Source organism: Vipera ursinii, assembly GCF_947247035.1.
Source record: "Vipera ursinii genome assembly, chromosome: 1".
Taxonomy (NCBI): domain Eukaryota; kingdom Metazoa; phylum Chordata; class Lepidosauria; order Squamata; family Viperidae; genus Vipera; species Vipera ursinii.
The window spans coordinates 297918882-297937966 of NC_139512.1; positions in this window are offsets into that span (position 1 = coordinate 297918882).

Here is a 19085-nt window from a genome sequence, read left to right on the forward strand (position 1 = left end):
TGGAAATTTTTATTTCATTCCATATTCTTCCAAAAATACCTCTTTCTTTTTTTACATATCAGAACCAGATGTTCTCTATTAAAAAGCATTGCTACGGGCTATATTAAAAAAACAAAAAGAATAAAAGAGAGTATGTGTCATTTAAGAACAACTTGGAATTTAACTAGTGCTGAACCCAACTCAGTTTTATACTAATTTTGACCATCTGATGAAAGAGTTCTGGGCCCTCTGCTCACTGTTGACTAATGACATCATGATCTATCACAAACAATGATGGCTTTGATGTTGCACCATGTGCCAACCTTTGTATTGCTGTGGCAGAAGGTGCTAAGGCAGTTGTTTACCCATCACCTTCTATCTTCAGAATTTACCACGTCACCATTCCCTGCTGTGGAAAGGAGATCATGCAATTTATCCTTCTTATTTGGACTCTCCTGATTGCTCTCTGCATTTTTGGAAAAGGTTATTTATTGTATCTATCTGGTAAATGCCGGAAGGTGAAGTGGAGTTTTTTTTTTTGCAAAGCATAGATACTCACATTGAGCTCTGAGTCTAGTCAGATTTAAATACATTTGATTATTATAGAACATCTGGTGAGAAGTCTTAAGAACAATTTTTTTAAAAAAAAAAACCTATGCAAATGTATATATCATGAGTTCTGGATACCTTTTTGTTTCACTGAAATTTCAACATGCAATTATACGTTCTTCCACGCCAGATGGCCAAAACTATGCCTTCTGTAGATTTCTATAGTGACTATGGAGTTCTGAGAAAGCAATTGCCACAACTCAGTTACACAAGCCCACCCACATGAATGGAGAAATGGCAAAAGAGTCAGGAGGATATATATGCACAGTTCCACAAAAAGTAAAGCCTTACTGTTTACACAAAGCATCACGCATTTCCCCTCTTGCCACTTGTCCATCTGTCCCTACTGGAGCCAACTGACAATGGTGTTAAAAATTCCGATTCTGTATATTTGATGGCAAATGGTCAGCCCAGATGTTGATATGTTAAAAGAGTATTTTCCTTCTGCAGCATGAATAATCAGGAAGTCCAGCAGAATTCATAAATTGTGCAGTGCCTTTGCTTTAAAGTGCCTTTGCTCACTGCCTTTGCTTTGCAGATTAGCTTGTCTAACATATTAACATATGTCTTAAGCGTTTAAGAAACAGAAATATTTTGTTTTGATATTGGGATATGAGCATCTAATTGAGCATTTATGCACTAAAATTTAGGACTATCATTTCTATTCTACTGAGCTGCAATTATTTATCATCCAAGGGCACTGTAATAACAATAATACTTTCTTTGGAAAAACTTGTGACTATTCAAAACACTACTCTGCTAAAAAGAAATGTGTGAGTGAATATAAAAGAGTGGTAGGACTTTAAGTCCATGAGAAAGTATGGCTAGAAAATAATTAGCATAGAGCCTATGAGATAAGTAATTTGGTTTTTTCAATATCTATGCATGCTTATTTTCATCCCTTAGGAAATAAAGTCATGTTCAGGATTCTATCTCACTGAATGAGCTGAGCATTAGAATGGATATTGCTGTTAAACTGGATTAACTCTCACCCCTATTTTCCCCTGCATGCCCTAAATCTCTTGTGAGTTCAAAACATAACAAGGAGCTACTGCTGCTGACAGACAAGGAAGGGAAAATGATATTCTACATTGATGTAGCCTTCCCTTTTAATGATTTATAATCTGTAATTTTCTTAATAAAGTTTCCTTTCCAAAATATATATCTATGACAGTCCTACTATATAATTCAGGGTAGATGTTCAGCATTCCTACTTGGTGCAAAAATTATAATCAAAATAACTATAATTATAAATCCATAAGCACAGAATACTATTAAATGATTGTGATACCATCTAAGACATCAGCATTTGGATATCACGGTGATTTTGGTTCTAGGTCGAATACTATCTAACATTTTCATATCGATTTGGAGGAAGAATTAAAAGGTTGTATATTTCAAAAACCCCTTCATGGATTACTGCCTTGTCATGGCAAAGGGGCTTGCGTAATTCAATGAAGCTATGAACTATGCCGTGCAGGGCCACCCAAGATGGAAAGGTCATAGCAGAGAGTTCTGACAAAACGTGATCCACCGGAGAAGGAAATGGCAACCCACTCCACGAAAACCCTATGGACAGTACCAAAAGGCAAAATGATATGACGCTGGAAGATGAGCCCCTCAGGTCGGAAGGCTTCCAATATGCTACTGGGGAAGAGCAGAGGGCTAGTACTAGTAGCACAAGAAAGAATGAAGTGACTGGGCCAAAGCCGAAAGGACGTTCAGCTGTGGTGAAAGGAAAGTCCAATGCTGTAAAGATTTTCTCTCCATAGGAACCTGGAATGTAAGATCCATGAATCAAGGAAAGCTGGATGTGGTCAAAAAAGAGATGACAAGACTGAACATCGACATCTTAGGTATCAGCGAACTAAAATGGACAGGAATGGGTGAATTTAATTCAGATGACCATCAGGTATACTACTGCAGGCAAGAATCTCTCAGAAGAAATGGAGTAGCCTTCATAGTCAATAAAAGAGTAGGAAAAGCAATACTGGGATACAATCCTCAAAATGACAGAATGATCTCAGTTCGAATCCAAGGCAAACCATTCAATATCACAGTAGTCCAAGTCTATGCCCCAACCACCAGTTCTGAAGAGGATGAAATTGACCAGTTCTATGAAGCCGTACAGCACCTTATAGAACTAACACCAAAAAATGATGTCCTGATTATCATGGGGGATTGGAATGCTAAAGAAGGAAGCCAAAAGATAACTGGAATAACAGGCAAGTTTGGCCTTGGCCAGACATCCTAGAATGTGAAGTGAAGTGGGCCTAAGAAAAGCTGAGCAACAACAAAGCTAGTGGAGATGACAGTATTCCAGCTGAGCTATTCAAAATCTTAAAAGATGATGCAGTAAAAGTGCTACACTCAATTTGCCAGCAAATTTGGAAAACTCAACAGTGGCCACAGGATTGGAAAAGATCAGTTTACATTCCAATTCCAAAGAAAGGCAGTGCCAAAGAATGTTCGAACTATCGCACCATTGCACTCATTTCTCATGCTAGTAAAGTTATGCTTAAAATCCTACAAGCTAGACTCCAGCAGTATGTGGATTGAGAACTACCAGAAGTACAGGCAGGATTTCGAAGAGGCAGAGGAACTAGAGATCAAATTGCAAACATACGCTGGATCATGGAGAAAGTTAGGGAGTTCCAGAAAAACATCTACTTCTGCTTCATTGACTATGCTAAAGCCTTTGATTGTGTGGATCATAACAAACTGTGGCAAGCTCTTAAAGAGATGGGCGTACCAGACCATCTTATTTGTCTCTTGAGAAACCTATATGTGGGCCAAGAAGCAACAGTGAGAACTGGACACGGAACCACTGATTGGTTCAAAATTGGGAAAGGATTCCGGCAAGGCTGTATACTGTCGCCCTGCCTATTTAACTTATATGCAGAGCACATCATGAGAAAGGCAGGGCTAGATGAATGAAAAGTTGGAATTAAGATTGCCAGAAGAAACATCAACAACCTAAGATATGCAGATGATACCACTCTAATGGCAGAAAGTGAAGAGGAACTAAAGAGCCTCTTGTTGCGGGTGAAGAAGGAGAGTGCAAAAGTTGGGTTGAAACTTAACATTAAGAAAACCAAGAGTGCGTATAGTCAAGGCGATGGTCTTCTCAGTTGCAATGCATGGCAGTGAAAGCTGGACCATAAAAAAGGCTGAGCGCCAAAGAATTGAGGCCTTTGAACTCTGGTGCTGGAGAAGACTCCTGCGAGTCCCTTGGACTGCAAGGTGATCAAACCGGTCAGTCCTAGAGGAGATCAACCCTGACTGCTCTTTAGAAGGCCAGATCCTGAAGCTAAAACTCAAATACTTTGGCCACCTAATGAGAAGGAAGGACTCACTGGAGAAGAGCCTAATGCTGGGAAAGATTGAGGGCAAGAGAAGAAGGGGACGACAGAGAATGAGGTGGCTGGATGGAGTCACTGAAGCAGTAGGCGTGAGCTTAAATGGACTCCAGAAGATGGTAGAGGACAGGAAGGCCTGGAGGAACGTTGTCCATGGGGTTGCGATGAGTCAGACATGACTTTGCAGCTAACAACAACAAAATATTTCAAAACATAAACTCCTTCTTACATTTTAAAGATAGCTGTGAAGTAAGGCCTGTCCATTTTTTAATGTCATTTCAAAAAATAGTTCATAAAAAGTTAAAGATTCCTTTTTCCTCTCTGTTTCTAGAGATTATCATTTCAGACTAATCCATCTGACTCAAGCTGGTTGATACCCCGCTTCATAAACCCGCCCGGTGTTTTTTTTTTTGTAATTAGAATAGAAGAAATGATGGTTCAAACATCCATACTCTCAATTTCACTTCAGTGAAATTCACTTCAGGAAAAATATGCGGGTGTTTAATTTCCCCCCCTCCTTCCTTTCATTTAAATAATCAAATATAATAGCAGGGTCAAAATGATGTGAAGTGGGATATAGGGAAGCTGTCATTTTCTTGAAATGCACTTGATAATATTTGTTGAGAAGAGATAACAGGCTCTTCTGTGCTTTGGTACTGCATTGTGTTTCGGTAGCTATTGCTAATGCTTCACGGTGCTTTTCCCTATATCCCATGCTAGGCTATTTTAAAGTAATTTATAATCAAATGCATTGGGTCGCATCCAGTGTTAAGTGGGTGTCAGTTTGCTTCTTCTCATCTGAAAGCACTCCCCTCCCCCCAATTATTTAAAAGACAGTGAAGATTAAATAGGTAGGTCATAAAATGTAACCAATACTTTTAAGAATACTGTAATTAAAATTATTTGCGGGTATAATATAGTTCTGTTTTGGTACTGTCCTCATGTCAGAACCCTACAAAGCTAACCAAAGGAGGCTAAAAGAAATAAAATACAGGTGGTCCTCGACTTACGATCACAATTGAGCCCAAAATTTCTGTTGCTGAGTGAGACATTTGTTAAGTGAGTTTTTCCCCATCTTACAACTTTTCTTGCCACAGTTGTTAAGTGAATCACTGCAATTGACAAGTTAGTAACATGGTTGTTAAGTGAGTCTGGCTTCCCCATTGATTTTGCTTGTCAAAAGGTTGCAAAAGATGACCCCATGACCTCCTGGGACACAGCAACGGTCATAAGTGTGAACCATTTGCCAAGCATTTGAATTTTGATTGCATGATCCTGGGGATTCTACCAAGGTTCTAAGTGTGAAAAATGGTGGTAAGTCACTTTTTTCAGTACCGTTGTAACTTTGAACGGTCACTAAATGAACTGTTGTAAGTCGAGGACTGCCTGTAGTGTTCCATTTTGACAAACTCAGTAAATAACATGCATCTATATTCTTAAGAGGGGCTTTTTAGATATGTCTCCCTCCTAAGATCCAGGTAAGGCTTTTCCTACCTCATTCCCAGGCTATGACATTCACACTTGCAGGAGGTCTGTTTAGACCCCAGTATTTCTATTTTCTAGAAAACCATGCTTTTCATCCAGGTCTTTTCAGCTTTTTTATTGGATTTTAACAGGTTGCATTTTTCTTTTTAATTGCCAGGTACTTTACATCAGAGGATAGCTGAGATCAAAGGGGACATTTAGGGCATCACATTTATCCTTCTGCTTAGTGCAAGAAGCCAAAATAGAACATAGTTGGAAAATAGCTAAATCTTAAGTTGAACATATACAGTGAGAGAGATATACATTTATCCAGGTATTAGGAGTGCAATACAGGTAAAAAGTTTGAAGTATTTACTAATACTAATATCATGAAAAAAAAATATGAACTGCAGGTTTACCCAGAGCACAGTTGCATCGCAAGTGCTCATTCTTATGCATTTATGGCTGTTTCAGATTAATTTGAATTTCTGTATGGGAAGTTGTTATGTCACAGTGCTCCTCATAACTCTCCTTAATTACTGGAAAATTAAATATTTAGGTAATATAAATTAAAAAGCTGAAAGTAAAAGCTTTAAATCAAACAATCTAAAGATTAACTATTTATAAAAAAAATTCTCTTAGTTCTGCAAAGCAACTGAAGTCTGAATGACATTTCCCAGTTTACAACCCAGATTGACTTCTGGTATTTGGCTTGCTTTAAGTATCAAGACTGTCTTTTAAAAAAAATCTGCCCAAACTGTTTCACATGGAAAAAGTTTCCATTCTTTGAAGATAAACAGGTTAGCAAGCTTTTCTTTAAAAGAAAAAAAAGTTAATGAAGTAAGGCTTGAAGAATATTTCTCCATCCAGCATAAACAATGATTATGCTAATATCTCAGGCTATTGCAGAATAGCAATCATAAACAGATCTCAGCCAAGATGCTGTGGGAAAAAATGGAAGACAACAGCTGGAAACATTTGGCTTTTACAATTAAGATGTTAAACTCTTCAAATGAAGAATTTGAGAGCTGATGTTTCCGGGAAATCCAATTATGTGGGAATCTGAAGGGGATGTCTCAAGGTAGTTGTAAGCTTGTTTTTTAAAAAATTTATAGACAAAAATAAATCTTATCAATAGAAAATTTTATCATATTACATCATTATGGTTCTAATATAACTTTGATTATCTATCTATCTATCTATCTCTATCTTTTATTGAAGATTTTAACTACAGTAATAGAAACTAATATAAATTAATCTCAGATAGAATGGAAAGTGAAAAGAAAGAAAAGAAAAAGTAAAATAAGAAAAGAGTGAAATAAATAAAAAGAAAAAAATATAAAAAGTGACTTCCAATCTTAATCATAAGAAGTTCAATCAAGTTTGACAGCTCTTGACCCCCTATAAGGTTACAAAAAGATATGTCTTCTTCCCATAACCAATTCCTTATCTATAAACAAATCCATAAGACATTGAAGTTAACCTTGATGTTAAAATGAATCTAAAAGTTGTTAATACCTGGGCTTGGGCAGAATGTTTTTCTTATTTTTTTATCACTGATTATGATTCACGTGGTCCTGAAGACACTTAAACCTCTCTCTGGAAAATGGATCTACTCATCATCTAGATCAGGGGTCTTCAAACCTGGTCCTTTTATGACTTGTGGACTTCAACTCCCATAATTCCTCAGCCAGTGGCTTGGGTCCGGGATATTTGAGGGAACACCTGCTGCCGGCATCAAGTTCCCATCGTCCTGTGCGCTCCCACAGGGAGGGCCTTCTCAGGGTGCCGCCGGTAAAAGACTGCCGGCATTTAACACCCAGGGGGAGGGCCTTCTCTGTGGGTGCGCCTGCCCTTTGGACCAGCTGCCCGTGGAGCTTAAGACTGCCCCCGACCTTCGCTCATTTCGCCGAGACCTGAAGACCTGGTTCTTTGAGCTTTCCGGCCCAGGCTGAGAGTTTTAATTGGGGTTTTTATATTTTTACTTCAGGGACTGAATGTAATCATTTTTAATTGTTTTTTTAATTTTTGTATTGATGTTTTAAACACCTTGTAAACCGCCCTGAGTCCTACGGGAAAAGGGCGGTATAGAAATCTAATAAAATCTAAATCTAAATGTGACCATAGACTGTTGCAGATGGCTGTAAATATGGGTTGGTTGCCAAGTGGACTAAAATTGATCATGTGACTGCAGTGGAGGGCAACCATTGGAACTTCAGAATGAGGTCTTAAATACCTTTTTTATTGGGGTGGGGGCATCCAGCATAACTTTGAACAGTTGCTAAGCGACCGGTCATAAGCTGAGGACTACCTGTAATCATTTGATCACATAAAGCAATAAATAATCCTTCCTCAGCCTGTGCTCATCTAATCTACGCATGTTGGACTTGATTATTTGCCATCAAAATGGTGTTAATTATTAGTGACCACATGGATAGATTTTCTCCAGGAGCATCTCTGTATTCATTGCTTCTCTGACTCCATCCACTTTGCTGCTGCTTGTTATCATCTTCTCTTTCCATCTTTCCCAGCATTATAGACTTCTCTAGAGAGCTAGGTCTTTGTATAATGTATCTGAAGTAAGATGATTTAAATCTGATAATATACATGTATCCAAATTTGAGCAATTGTAGCCTTTTGCCGTTTGGGAAGGCTGCAATAAAGCCTCAAAATCCATACATGCAGTACATCAAAGTAATATTCAGTACATTTCATGGTACGATGTGGAAATGTGGAATGAGAAATTCAGCAAGAGATAGGGAAGAACACACTGGAGTAGTTGCTCCTCACTTCAGGAATAGTTAACTATTGAAATGTTCTGCTCTTAGCTGTAAGGAATCCAGGCAATGTTCTGCTCCCATGATATCATCATATAACGAGATTACGAGAGGGCAAAAATTACCCAGGACCAGCTCTTTAAATGCATTTAATACAATATTTAAATAGTAACTTGTGTCCCAGGCTTTAGTTTGAATAAACTGTGATATGTTTTATGAAATGTTCCAAGCTATTAAATAAATAATCTTGTAAGGAAAAAAAATTGTATAAACAAGGGATGGAAACTTTGTCAATTTGCCAGCTCTGTTTTGTTTAAAAGGAAACAGAATGCAAACTATTGACTTGGTCACTTATTCCATTGCAAACAAAGACACCAAAATAATCAAATAAAGGGCTAAAACTAGGACTGCAGACTTGCTTTTTGTGTTGTTAATTTTTTTTATTAGAGTGGTGCATCTGGAAATGCATAGCATAATTTTACAGTAATGTTTGGTCTCAGTTCCTTGAGTAGAAATGCATAGGATGCTATTCTTTAAACAGTTCTCGAAAATATGAAGCATAGAAATATAGAATTATTCAAGACTCATTAAGTCAGCAAAAATACAAATATCAAAAGTAAATAAACAAAATGAGTCAACATCTGCTTTGAAGTTTCTCTGACAGATTTTGTGAAGAAGCCCCAAGAAGTTTTCATACTTTTCAAAAGTTTGGATCAAAAACTAATGCAATGCAATGAATGAGCTATTAGTATAAGTCAATCTTTGCTCATCCTGGTTATTGTTATTATGGTTGGCCATAGTCAGGAGATATTTAGACTAGAATTGGTATTTTTATCCACCTATCGATTCCCTCTCCATGACCTGGGAGAGATAGATGTATTGTTTGATGGTGTTAAAGGTGTTGTCACAGGATATAAGCTGTATCAAATAAAGCTGTCACTGATGGTAATTTTGTCACTGCCAATGATGTTCAAGTGGTTTTGGAATTGTATTCAAGGTAACTATTACTATTGGTAATATCTTTGCTTTCTTTTATCCCAGTCATTCTACTCCTATTTGTATTTTGTGATATTCTCCAAAATCCCTGCCTCAAATGAATTATTTGGCTATTATTGTTTCCTGGTGTCCACAGCAGCTAAAATTGCAGGCTCCACAGGCTTAAAAAGCTGATATTCTCTTGCCTAGTCTAAACAAGGTCCTGTACATTTTTATTATTTTGACAGGCATGGAAAATCTTCAAGGGTAAAGAAGAATAGGATAGTTGCTTTTTTGCAGTTTAAAATGTCACAGCTAGTAGCTAGTTAGCATAGTCACAAAGGATAACCAGGTTATTCACTGAGAAATTTTGAAGTGATCATTGCTAGATTTTCACCATCTCATTCCAACACAGTAGGAGGATAAGTTGTCCACCATTATTTTGATTACTTTCCTATTGGCTTGTTGCTTATTTTTTTTTCAAAATTATGTTTACTCCCAGTAGTTCTGGACTCCCATGAGTCAGAGCTATACTGGGATAATCAAGATGGTAGCTGCTTCAGGGACATTTCCTGACTTTTCTCTCCTCAGAGCTGGGCTGATGCAACAGTAACTCTACACTATTAAAAAGACACAGTGAAAATGCACATGGAATTATGCAATGCATAAAAGAAATACAAACACCCATGAGTCAAACTCAAATCCTAAAGACCACATCCATCCTGTCTTGGAAAATGGCTTGCCGTTATAGGTAGTCTCTGCTGAACAAGAGTAATTGGGACTTGTTACTTAGTTGCTAAGTGATGCAGTCATAAAGCACAACTTCACATGACTGCACCAACTGGCAATGGTAGTTACAGTAATTCCAGTTTCTGTCCTTAAGCAAATCCTGCATGGTCATTAGGCACAATGTCATGTGATCACCATTTGCAACCTCCTTCCAGCTTCCCCATTGACTTGGCTTGTTGGAAGCTGGCAGTGAAGGTTGTAAATGACAATCACATGACAGTGGGCATGCTGCAGCAGCCGAAATTATGAGGACCAATCATAAGTCTCCTTATTTGACACAGTCACAACTTTGAATGGTCACTGAATTGTTAAGCAAGAATTACCTGTATCTTCTTCCAGCGGTTCCTCCCAATCTGGCACACAGCCCTGAAATTCCTTGGTGGCCTTCCATTCAGATGCTTCCCAGGACCAATCTTACTTAGCTTCTGAGGGTAGCCAAGATTAACTACCTGCTGAGGCAATATAGCCTAGGGATTGACCTACAGTGTGCAAACAGTGGAGAGTTAATTATACATTAATCTTTGTTGTTTTACTTCATTTTGCTGGGTTTGTAGAATACTTGATCTTACAATATTCATAACTGTGTAGAGTGGTTTTTAGTCTTCAGGATGGCTGAATTATAATGGTTTTGCATTAGGACTATTTGGCTTTTTAAAGAAGAGGTGTCTGACAGTTGAATTGCCTATCATTCCCCCTTTATTATTTTTTCCTCTTGCCTTGCTTGCAAGTTTGGTTACAGCTGAAGCAGTCGGGAATGCTCATATAGCACAACAATGTGACCAGCTGAGTGGCTGTCTTTTCAAATGCCCCTGGGAATGACATGTTACACTGTTAAGATGAGTTCTTAAGGATTCTTAAAACTCATCTGTGTCCAAAAGTTTATGAACTTTCCTTCCTTTCACTTACACAGGAAATAAACAGTCCAGTGAAAGAGGAGTGTTTTCTACTTTTAATATGACCTTTTAGTCAATTAAGCAGTTTTAAATCATTAGACCAAAGTAGATTTAGATAAAATCTAGCAAAACATTCCCCCCAAAATACTACTGTGGTACTATTTAACAACAACCTGTCTCACTCAAAGTGATAATCAAACTGGTGATAACCAAATCATTGTTCTGCATTATTCAAGTACTTGCAGGATTTTATCCTTAATTCACTAAGTCTGCAATGGAAGAGAAATTACAGTTAAGGGGGAGGTTGGGGCTGATCTTGAACAGGCTTTTAAAAATATCATGGAACTTTATAGCCTTAGAAAAAGGTTGGAACATGCTGTCTGGTTTTTTGTATCAAAGGCCCTTGCATATCTTGCATCATAATTATTTGTCCCGCTTACTCCCCCCCAGGCCCCCCTTCTCTCTCTATACCAGGCTTTTTAAACATTTAAGGCTATATGAAGACTTATGGGAAGCTGAGTTTCTGTGCAATCTCCCCTTTTTTCCATCTCCAAAAGTGGGTTTCAGAAAGCTGTTTAGAACATGCCTGCCTGTTTGGTGTTATCTTTCAGCTCAGTCATGGAAACATTTCCAGGACAAGGCCAAGGAGCAAAGAGTTATCACTGCACCAACTGAACTTTCACCAGAAAAATAAACAGAAAGCAATGCAGAGCCTGTGCAACCTTGAAGGTGACGTGTTGGCACTCAATTACCTGGTCAGGATCTGAACTTTTAAAACTGATTGCTATGCTATGTTATGTCTGAAGTTCAAACTACATATCATGTGGCATTCCATGAATTTTTTCTTTGGTGGTTTTCTTTTCATCCAAAGCCTTTTGGGCAGGCTGCAAATTAGTGTCAAGGAAGAGCACATTGTCCAGCTGATTAATTCTTTGCTTTCTCTTTCAGCTTGATATTATTTTTTCCCAAGAAAATTTGTTACTAGAGGAGGAAGGTTGTGGCAGTTACAGAATTTTTCCCCCACCAAGGAGGATGCTTTACCAAATGGGAGTTAAACTCTCAGGCTATCTCCTCTGATATCTGCTCACACATAAACCTTTCATATTTGGAGATATCTGTGCTGTAAGAATGAATCTCATTACTACAAGAGTGGCAATTTTTTCATGGCCAAGAATCACACTTCACCTTCAGAAGAGAATGGCCAACTAGCAATGATGTAAACTTATTCACCTTGTCACATAAAGCTGGACAAAGTTAGGATTTTCTGGAGGGAGGATTTCCTTGAAGTTGGAATGACCTCTATTTCCTGAGGTTTGTGGATGGGGGTGAAGGATTCTAGGATGTGTCATTCTATTTCCAAGAAGCAGTCTGGAAGATATATGGGAACCAAACTATGTAGGGCTTTATATGTTATTAGATTCAGAAACCTATTAGAAGCAAATGGTGATACCCATAAAGATGGTGGGCATGCTGCATTGATAGAAGCTTCCATTGATAGATAGCTCCATGAAACTCCCAATGCAATATCTAATTGAGGTGATAAAGACATAAGGCATCTGCTGTCCTGCTTTAAATAGATCCAATAGTAGCTACAACTCCAGAAGAACTCCAAAGCGCTTTCTGTCTCTCTCTGTCTCTGTCTCTGTCTCTGTCTCTGTCTCTGTCTCTGTCTCTGTCTCTGTCTCTGTGTCTCTGTCTCTGTCTCTCTCTCTCTCTCTCTCTCTCTCTCTCTGTGTGTGTGTGTGTGTGTGTGTGTGTGTGTGGTCTAGGTCCCTTCCAACACTGTTATTCTATTTCCTGCCCCTATTTGTATGCCTTTAATCAACATCTATACAAATTCATTTATATAGACCTATCCTTCAGTGGAAGTGCCATTTCTCATTATTAACATATATTTTATATTTTGTGTCACTTGAGAGATGTATTTTATGTAGGATTTATAAATTTGGTTGTAAACTGTGTGTTGTACTTGTCAATCACTACAGTAAATGCTATTCATTCAGTGGGATCTGCCACTCTGTCCAGAGTCAAAGCCAGAGCTGACAGAATTGTTTTTGATAGTAGCACCAACATCTTACTAGGGTTTAATTTCAGCTTCTTTCATTCTACCCAATTGTCACAACCTGGATAACTGGGTGTGTATAGGATGGAGGATACTTAAGTATGATAAGGTTTTACTTAAGTTATATCATAGGCATTCTACTCAATGGGTGCATAGAATACCTATGACAGAATTTTTGAAAACATTATATTAAACCAAGGTAGGCCTAAAAAGCCACAAATTCAATTATTTATATTTATTGTCATTAAGCCAAGGAGAACATTCTTTGCCATGCTCTGCATTTATATCTGTATATTACCTCTCCAGAAAGGTTCAGTCCTATCTATTTGATCCTAGGAAGATTTGTTATTTTCTAATAAAAGGATGACTATATCCCCCACAGAGCTATATTATGGGTACCAGCTGCCTGGAAATATGGTACAAATACATTAAGCTCATTTTTTTCCAATTTTCCATTTTATCATCTAATTAGAGATTTTTAAAAATTGTATCTGATTATTATGTCATTCTTTCTTAAGCTTGTCTAGTATAGTAGTGTATTCCATTGGACAATTGGTTTTAAGGACAGGAGATTCCTCCTGACATTTACCTGAAATCTATGGCCTTCCACTCTTTAACCCATTGGTTCCAGACTTGTACTCTGGAATCAGAGAGTAAGCCCATTCCCTCTTTAGTGAGACAGCCCCTCAAATATCTGATGGCTATTATCATAGTCATGTTTCCTGTAGGGTAAACATACATAGATCCTTTAACCATTCACCATAGGGCTTGCTTTCGAGACTCTTCATTATCTTGGTAATCATCCTCTGAACTCACTTTATGTTGTCCTTTTTTAACCTATAGTTTCCAGAAGTGGGCCCAATATTCTAATATAGTATGATCAGTATTGAGTACAATGGAGGTTATTATTTCTCATGACTTGAAATTTGTGCTTCTCTTAGTGTATTCCAAGATAGTAGCTGCACCACACTACTGGTTCAGGTTTAATTTGTGTTTGATAGAGACACCAAATTCTTTTCATATATATTACTGTTAGATCAGGTCTTTACCATTCTATACTTGTGCTTTTCATTTTTCATAGATTTCTCTTTGTTAAATTCCATCCTACTTATTTCAGCTGACTGCTCAAAGGAATCCCACATAATCTTGCAAGAAACGTGGCCATCTGGTATCCATCTTAGAGTAAATATGAATAACACCAATTCATACTTCTGCATGCACCTAGCCCCTTCATTCATAATTTGAGCTATACTTTCACTTTTATACACGTATTTGTCTTTAAAAACTAATGATCTCAAGCTGCAGATGGAGTTAGAACAAATTGCTTTGATTGCTCCAACACATACAGAATCTGAATAATTTACCATCAATTTTAATTCATTACACTGCTGTGCATTAGAGAATCTCTCTCTCTCTCTCTTTCTCTCTCTCTGTGTGTATGTTTGTGTATATATGTATATGTATCCAAAATTTTATATATATTTTTAATTGCTGAGTCTTAAGAGAAACTAGGGAGAGATGATGCAAATTGATGCAGTACCAGGACTTCTTTTCTGTTAGCATCTGGATGACAAACATATGCAGTCTCAGAATAAAGATACTGTGAAGGTCCTGGTCTTCCAGCCATCCACTGATCTTGGCCAAACAAGCAGAGAAAGGGAGTTACACTGCCTCTAAGCCTAAGAAATTCAAATGTACATGTAACATTTAAACAATTTTCCATGCATTCCTTTAGAGTTGCATCATCAAGGCTTTCTGAACTGTCCATATTTTAGCCTTACCATAAACACTACAGACACTGACAATTTCTTCAAAGAAGCAGGCACTGTGGAACAAACAAGGCATCCCACCCTTATGGTGCAGTTAACCCCAGTGGAAAACAGGCCAGTGGAATGTTTACTGTTGCTGAGATTCTGATGATATTTTGCTTCCCATCCTGTCCTAAAGTTCAGCTTTATAAACTCTGGATGTTCATTTGAAATGTCTGCCCCAGGAGGAGCCAGGACATTTAAACAAGTCAAACGTGAGAGCCATGAATCACAAATTCAAATTAGATCCACCAAAGCCAGCTACCTTGCTCTAGCCTTGGTAATACTTCCAGGGAGTTGTTCATTCAAATGGCATAGCTTCTTTCAGTGGCACATTTAATTACAGAAACTAATATATGCTTGATAGAAGACATATTTGTTTAGTAAGATACATATAAAGAGGGACCAAAGCTGTTTAAATGCAAAGCATAAACTGGACTCCAATTCACTCTGATAAAGGCCTAGAATAGTTCAGTGCCATGGGTCATAACTGTATTATTGGAAGAGATATCAAATAATAAAATGGATGTGCAGGGCTTTACACACAGCAAATCTTATTTGTGTCTACAGGAAATAATGGCTCAGGACAGCTTTTGGGCATACTGAGCTATAACAATCAAAATGGCCAAAATAAATATTTCTTTATGAGTTGGATTATTATACACACAGATGACAATGTGAGTTCTGAAAGAGATGCACAAGAAATGGTGTCTTGAAAGAAAAGCATGATCCACTGAATCAAGTAACTTGTTTATTTGGTTTACCTTGATATAATTTTCTTTCAGTGTTTGACCATCTTTTCCACAAGGCAAGAAAATCTCACCCCGTAGTGGATAAAGTAGGTATGGAAGCAATAATGCATTTAATTTGTCACATCATTGATAGCAGGATTAAAACTATGCATTTTTACTTCAAACGTACAGATACTTTATTGCAGAATGCACTGATGGTCATATTTAAAGGAGACCCTTGTCTCTCACTGAAGTCCAATAGAAGTCAATGGGAGTTGCAACCCAACTAAGAGGCTACAGTAAAAGGCCATCTGTCAAGGACACTGTAGTAGCTGATTTCTGCACTCAGTAGGATATTAGATCCAATTTGCTTAAAGATCCCACCCAACGCTTATGTCAACGCTGTAAACATTGGATGTTCCTGCTCTGACAACTGATGAAAATTGCAGCCATTTTCTGTTTGCTTTTAACATGCTTTTTCTTCTATTTAGAAATCAGGTGCAGAAGGGAGGGGTTGGGATGAAAGCTTGAGCTCAGTTAACCATACCAATAACGCTGCTTTGTGGGAACCCAAGGATGAATTGATAATGTTTTGGCAGGCTGAGGAGCTGGGGAGAAAGCGCACGTTTCAGGCTAATTGGAGAACGTCATTTATGACTGCTTATTGGGGGTGGGAACTGCAATTTGTTACTTTGTATTCAGGGGAAGGGAAACTAGTTTTGGGTTCAATTATGTAGTGCTGATACTTTGTTTCCTGAATAAAAGGTTCTTTGAGGAAGAATTCTTGCCTTGAAGTTCTTTTGATGGGTTTCATCTATTGGAACCATGACACCTTATATTCTATGATTGGGTGGCACCTGGAGATCATCATGCTAGGAAATTATACAACAATTTACAATGGCCTCAAAAAAAGATAACTCTAAATTTATTATCAGAAATATTCTAAATATTTCTCTCTGTAATCACATCTACTAGTCCTATTAGGTTCAGCAGGAAGAGTACTTTGAAGGTCCTTCCATGAAATAATGTCATTTAAAAACTCTAATTAAAACATTCCAAATAGAAAAAAATAAACATTAATATATGAAAACTTCAAAAAGTTTTTTGGGGAGTATGTTTTTATCACTTATAAATTATTTCAGTGAGCTGATTTGTTCCATAGGCAAATCAGAATTAATTGCTGATATCAACATAGTCATAATCATAGAGGGACCCACCACATCTTACTGACGTTCTAACAGTGCAAGGCAAACTACAGTAGATATTACTTGGGCTTAGGTCATGTAAGGCTTATACCTTATGATGAGTGTTCTGAATTGGACTCAAAGGGCAGCTAGCAACCAGAGAGGGTCTTTCAGCAAGGAGTTATGTGAAGTACTGCTTACCACCTGGGTTAGCTGCAGTTTCCAGATGATCTTCAAGAACATCTTATGAGAATCAAACCTTGAAGCTACATTACAACTCACTAAAGGCAAGTATCTGCCAACCAATCTATTTGCCATTCATATTACGTGTCTGTCAAGAATCACCTGGAACCCAAGCTATGCTAATGTTAACAGAGATAACATGTATGGTATATATTAACTATGTCATAGTGATCTATATATAATTAAGAATGGATAGAGCCAGGCCATGAGCTGTAACTATCAGAGACTTGATAGTAGGCACAGAAGAACCCTGAATGATTAAATCAACGGCTCATTAATTGAACATTCACTGTCATACGGTGAATATCCAGGAAACTCATAAGTGAGACACAAGGTCAATATTCTTCTATTCTTGATCCTTGAGGGTTGCTATTGAAAGGCACCTCTGCCTTTAAATTTGAAAACAATATACTATAATCAAGATTAGCTATGTTTGATAATTCTCTATTGATTTGTATATTTTAAACCATCTGAATTGGTTTAACTTTATAATTTTAGCTGTTGGGAGCATATTTCATAGCTTAATTGAATATTGCGTAAATATATACAGTACTTCCTTTTATTGGTCCTGAATTTCCCCACATTTAGCTTCAAGAGATAAGTTGTAATAGTATGAGAAAGGTAAGAAAAAAGCTCTACATTTGTATTTCAATCTTTACAAGAGTGTATTAAAACAATTGCCAGTTCCAATGACATGCATGGAAGAAGGAAACAAAATTGGCAAGATGATTGTAATGTAAGCTCCGCCCTTTTCAACATGCACACAATATCAACACTTGTGTAAAAGGAATATTGATTCAGGGTTGATGTGCTCCATATTGCTTATTATGACATATATGCACTTCATGGTAAGGTCCTCCATTATCCAATTCTTTTTAAGACTGTTCTGTACCAGCCTGCTACCGGCCCTGCAGAAAAGGCAGGGACAACCCCTTTACAAACGGCAAGAGGCTGGAATTACGCCTGCCAAATTTATAGCTACAAAAACAAACAAGACACGAACCAAGAAACAGGAGCTTTAAGAAACAGGAACTATCCAAGCGGTTGCCTTCAGCAAACCAGCCCTCCCCACACATTCCCCTTATATAGAGTTCAGGGTGTGGCTTCTCTCTGCCTCCTTCCGAGAAGCCCCATTGCCTTCCTCTGTTTACTCCTAATTGACTGCCTCCTGCGTTGGGCGTCCTTGAACAGGGCCAGCTGTGGGTCATCTTCATCCACGCTGTCAGGCTCACACAGCTGGGTCTCCGTGGTGACCAAGTGGGAGGGGCCTGGCTGAGGGCTCTCATCAGCAAGATCTTCAACCCCCTCAGCAAGGTCTTCAACACCCCCCTCCTCCTCCTCTGAGTTGTCCGACCCAACTGCCGAACCCACAGGCTGACCCTGAATCACAACAAAGACAAGCAGCCTCAGATACTGAGGTCCTTCCTAACTGAAAAGATGATCTAGATTATTTGTGTGATTATTTGCATGATAGTAGTCTTTTTCACCCCAGTATTCTCCAGTTATCTTAGTAGTATTCTCCAGATATGGAGGGTGCTCTAACACTAGAGGTTTTTAAGAAGAGATTGGATGGCCATTTGTCTAAAATGGTATAGGTTTTCCTGCCAGAGCAGGGGATTGAACTAGAACACTTCCAAGGTCCCTTCCAATTCTGTTATTCTGTTATGCTGCCAGTAGAAGAGTAGGCCATTATTTCAGAAGTTCTCAGGGAAGGCAGCAACTTGTGAAAAAGTATATATTGTTTGTATGTCTAGTGCAGAGCTTCTCAACCTTGGAAACTTGAAGATATGTGGACGTCAATTCCCAGAATTCCCTAGCTAATCTATGATGGGGAATTCTGGGAGTCGAAGTCCATGCATGGTCTAATGCAGGGGTGTCAAACTGCCAGCCTGCAGGCCGGATGCATCATCCCATTGCCGGCAATGGAAAACAGTCATGATATGTCGCGACACATCACGTGACGTTACGAGTTTGACAGCCCTGGTGTAGTGTATATCTTAGGACTGTGCTGTATGCCTAGAGTGGATAAGAACTCTGGAGAATCTGATATTGCACTTAGTATGAATTTAAAAACTAGTAATCGGGGTCTGTATGAGACTTGTTTCAGATATTCAATTCAACTGGACTTTCTTAATGCCACAGGAAAGCTGAAAGAGCTTTCTTGGAGGAATTTTGCTTAGAAGGTTTAGGGAAAAGTATACAGCTAGTCTCA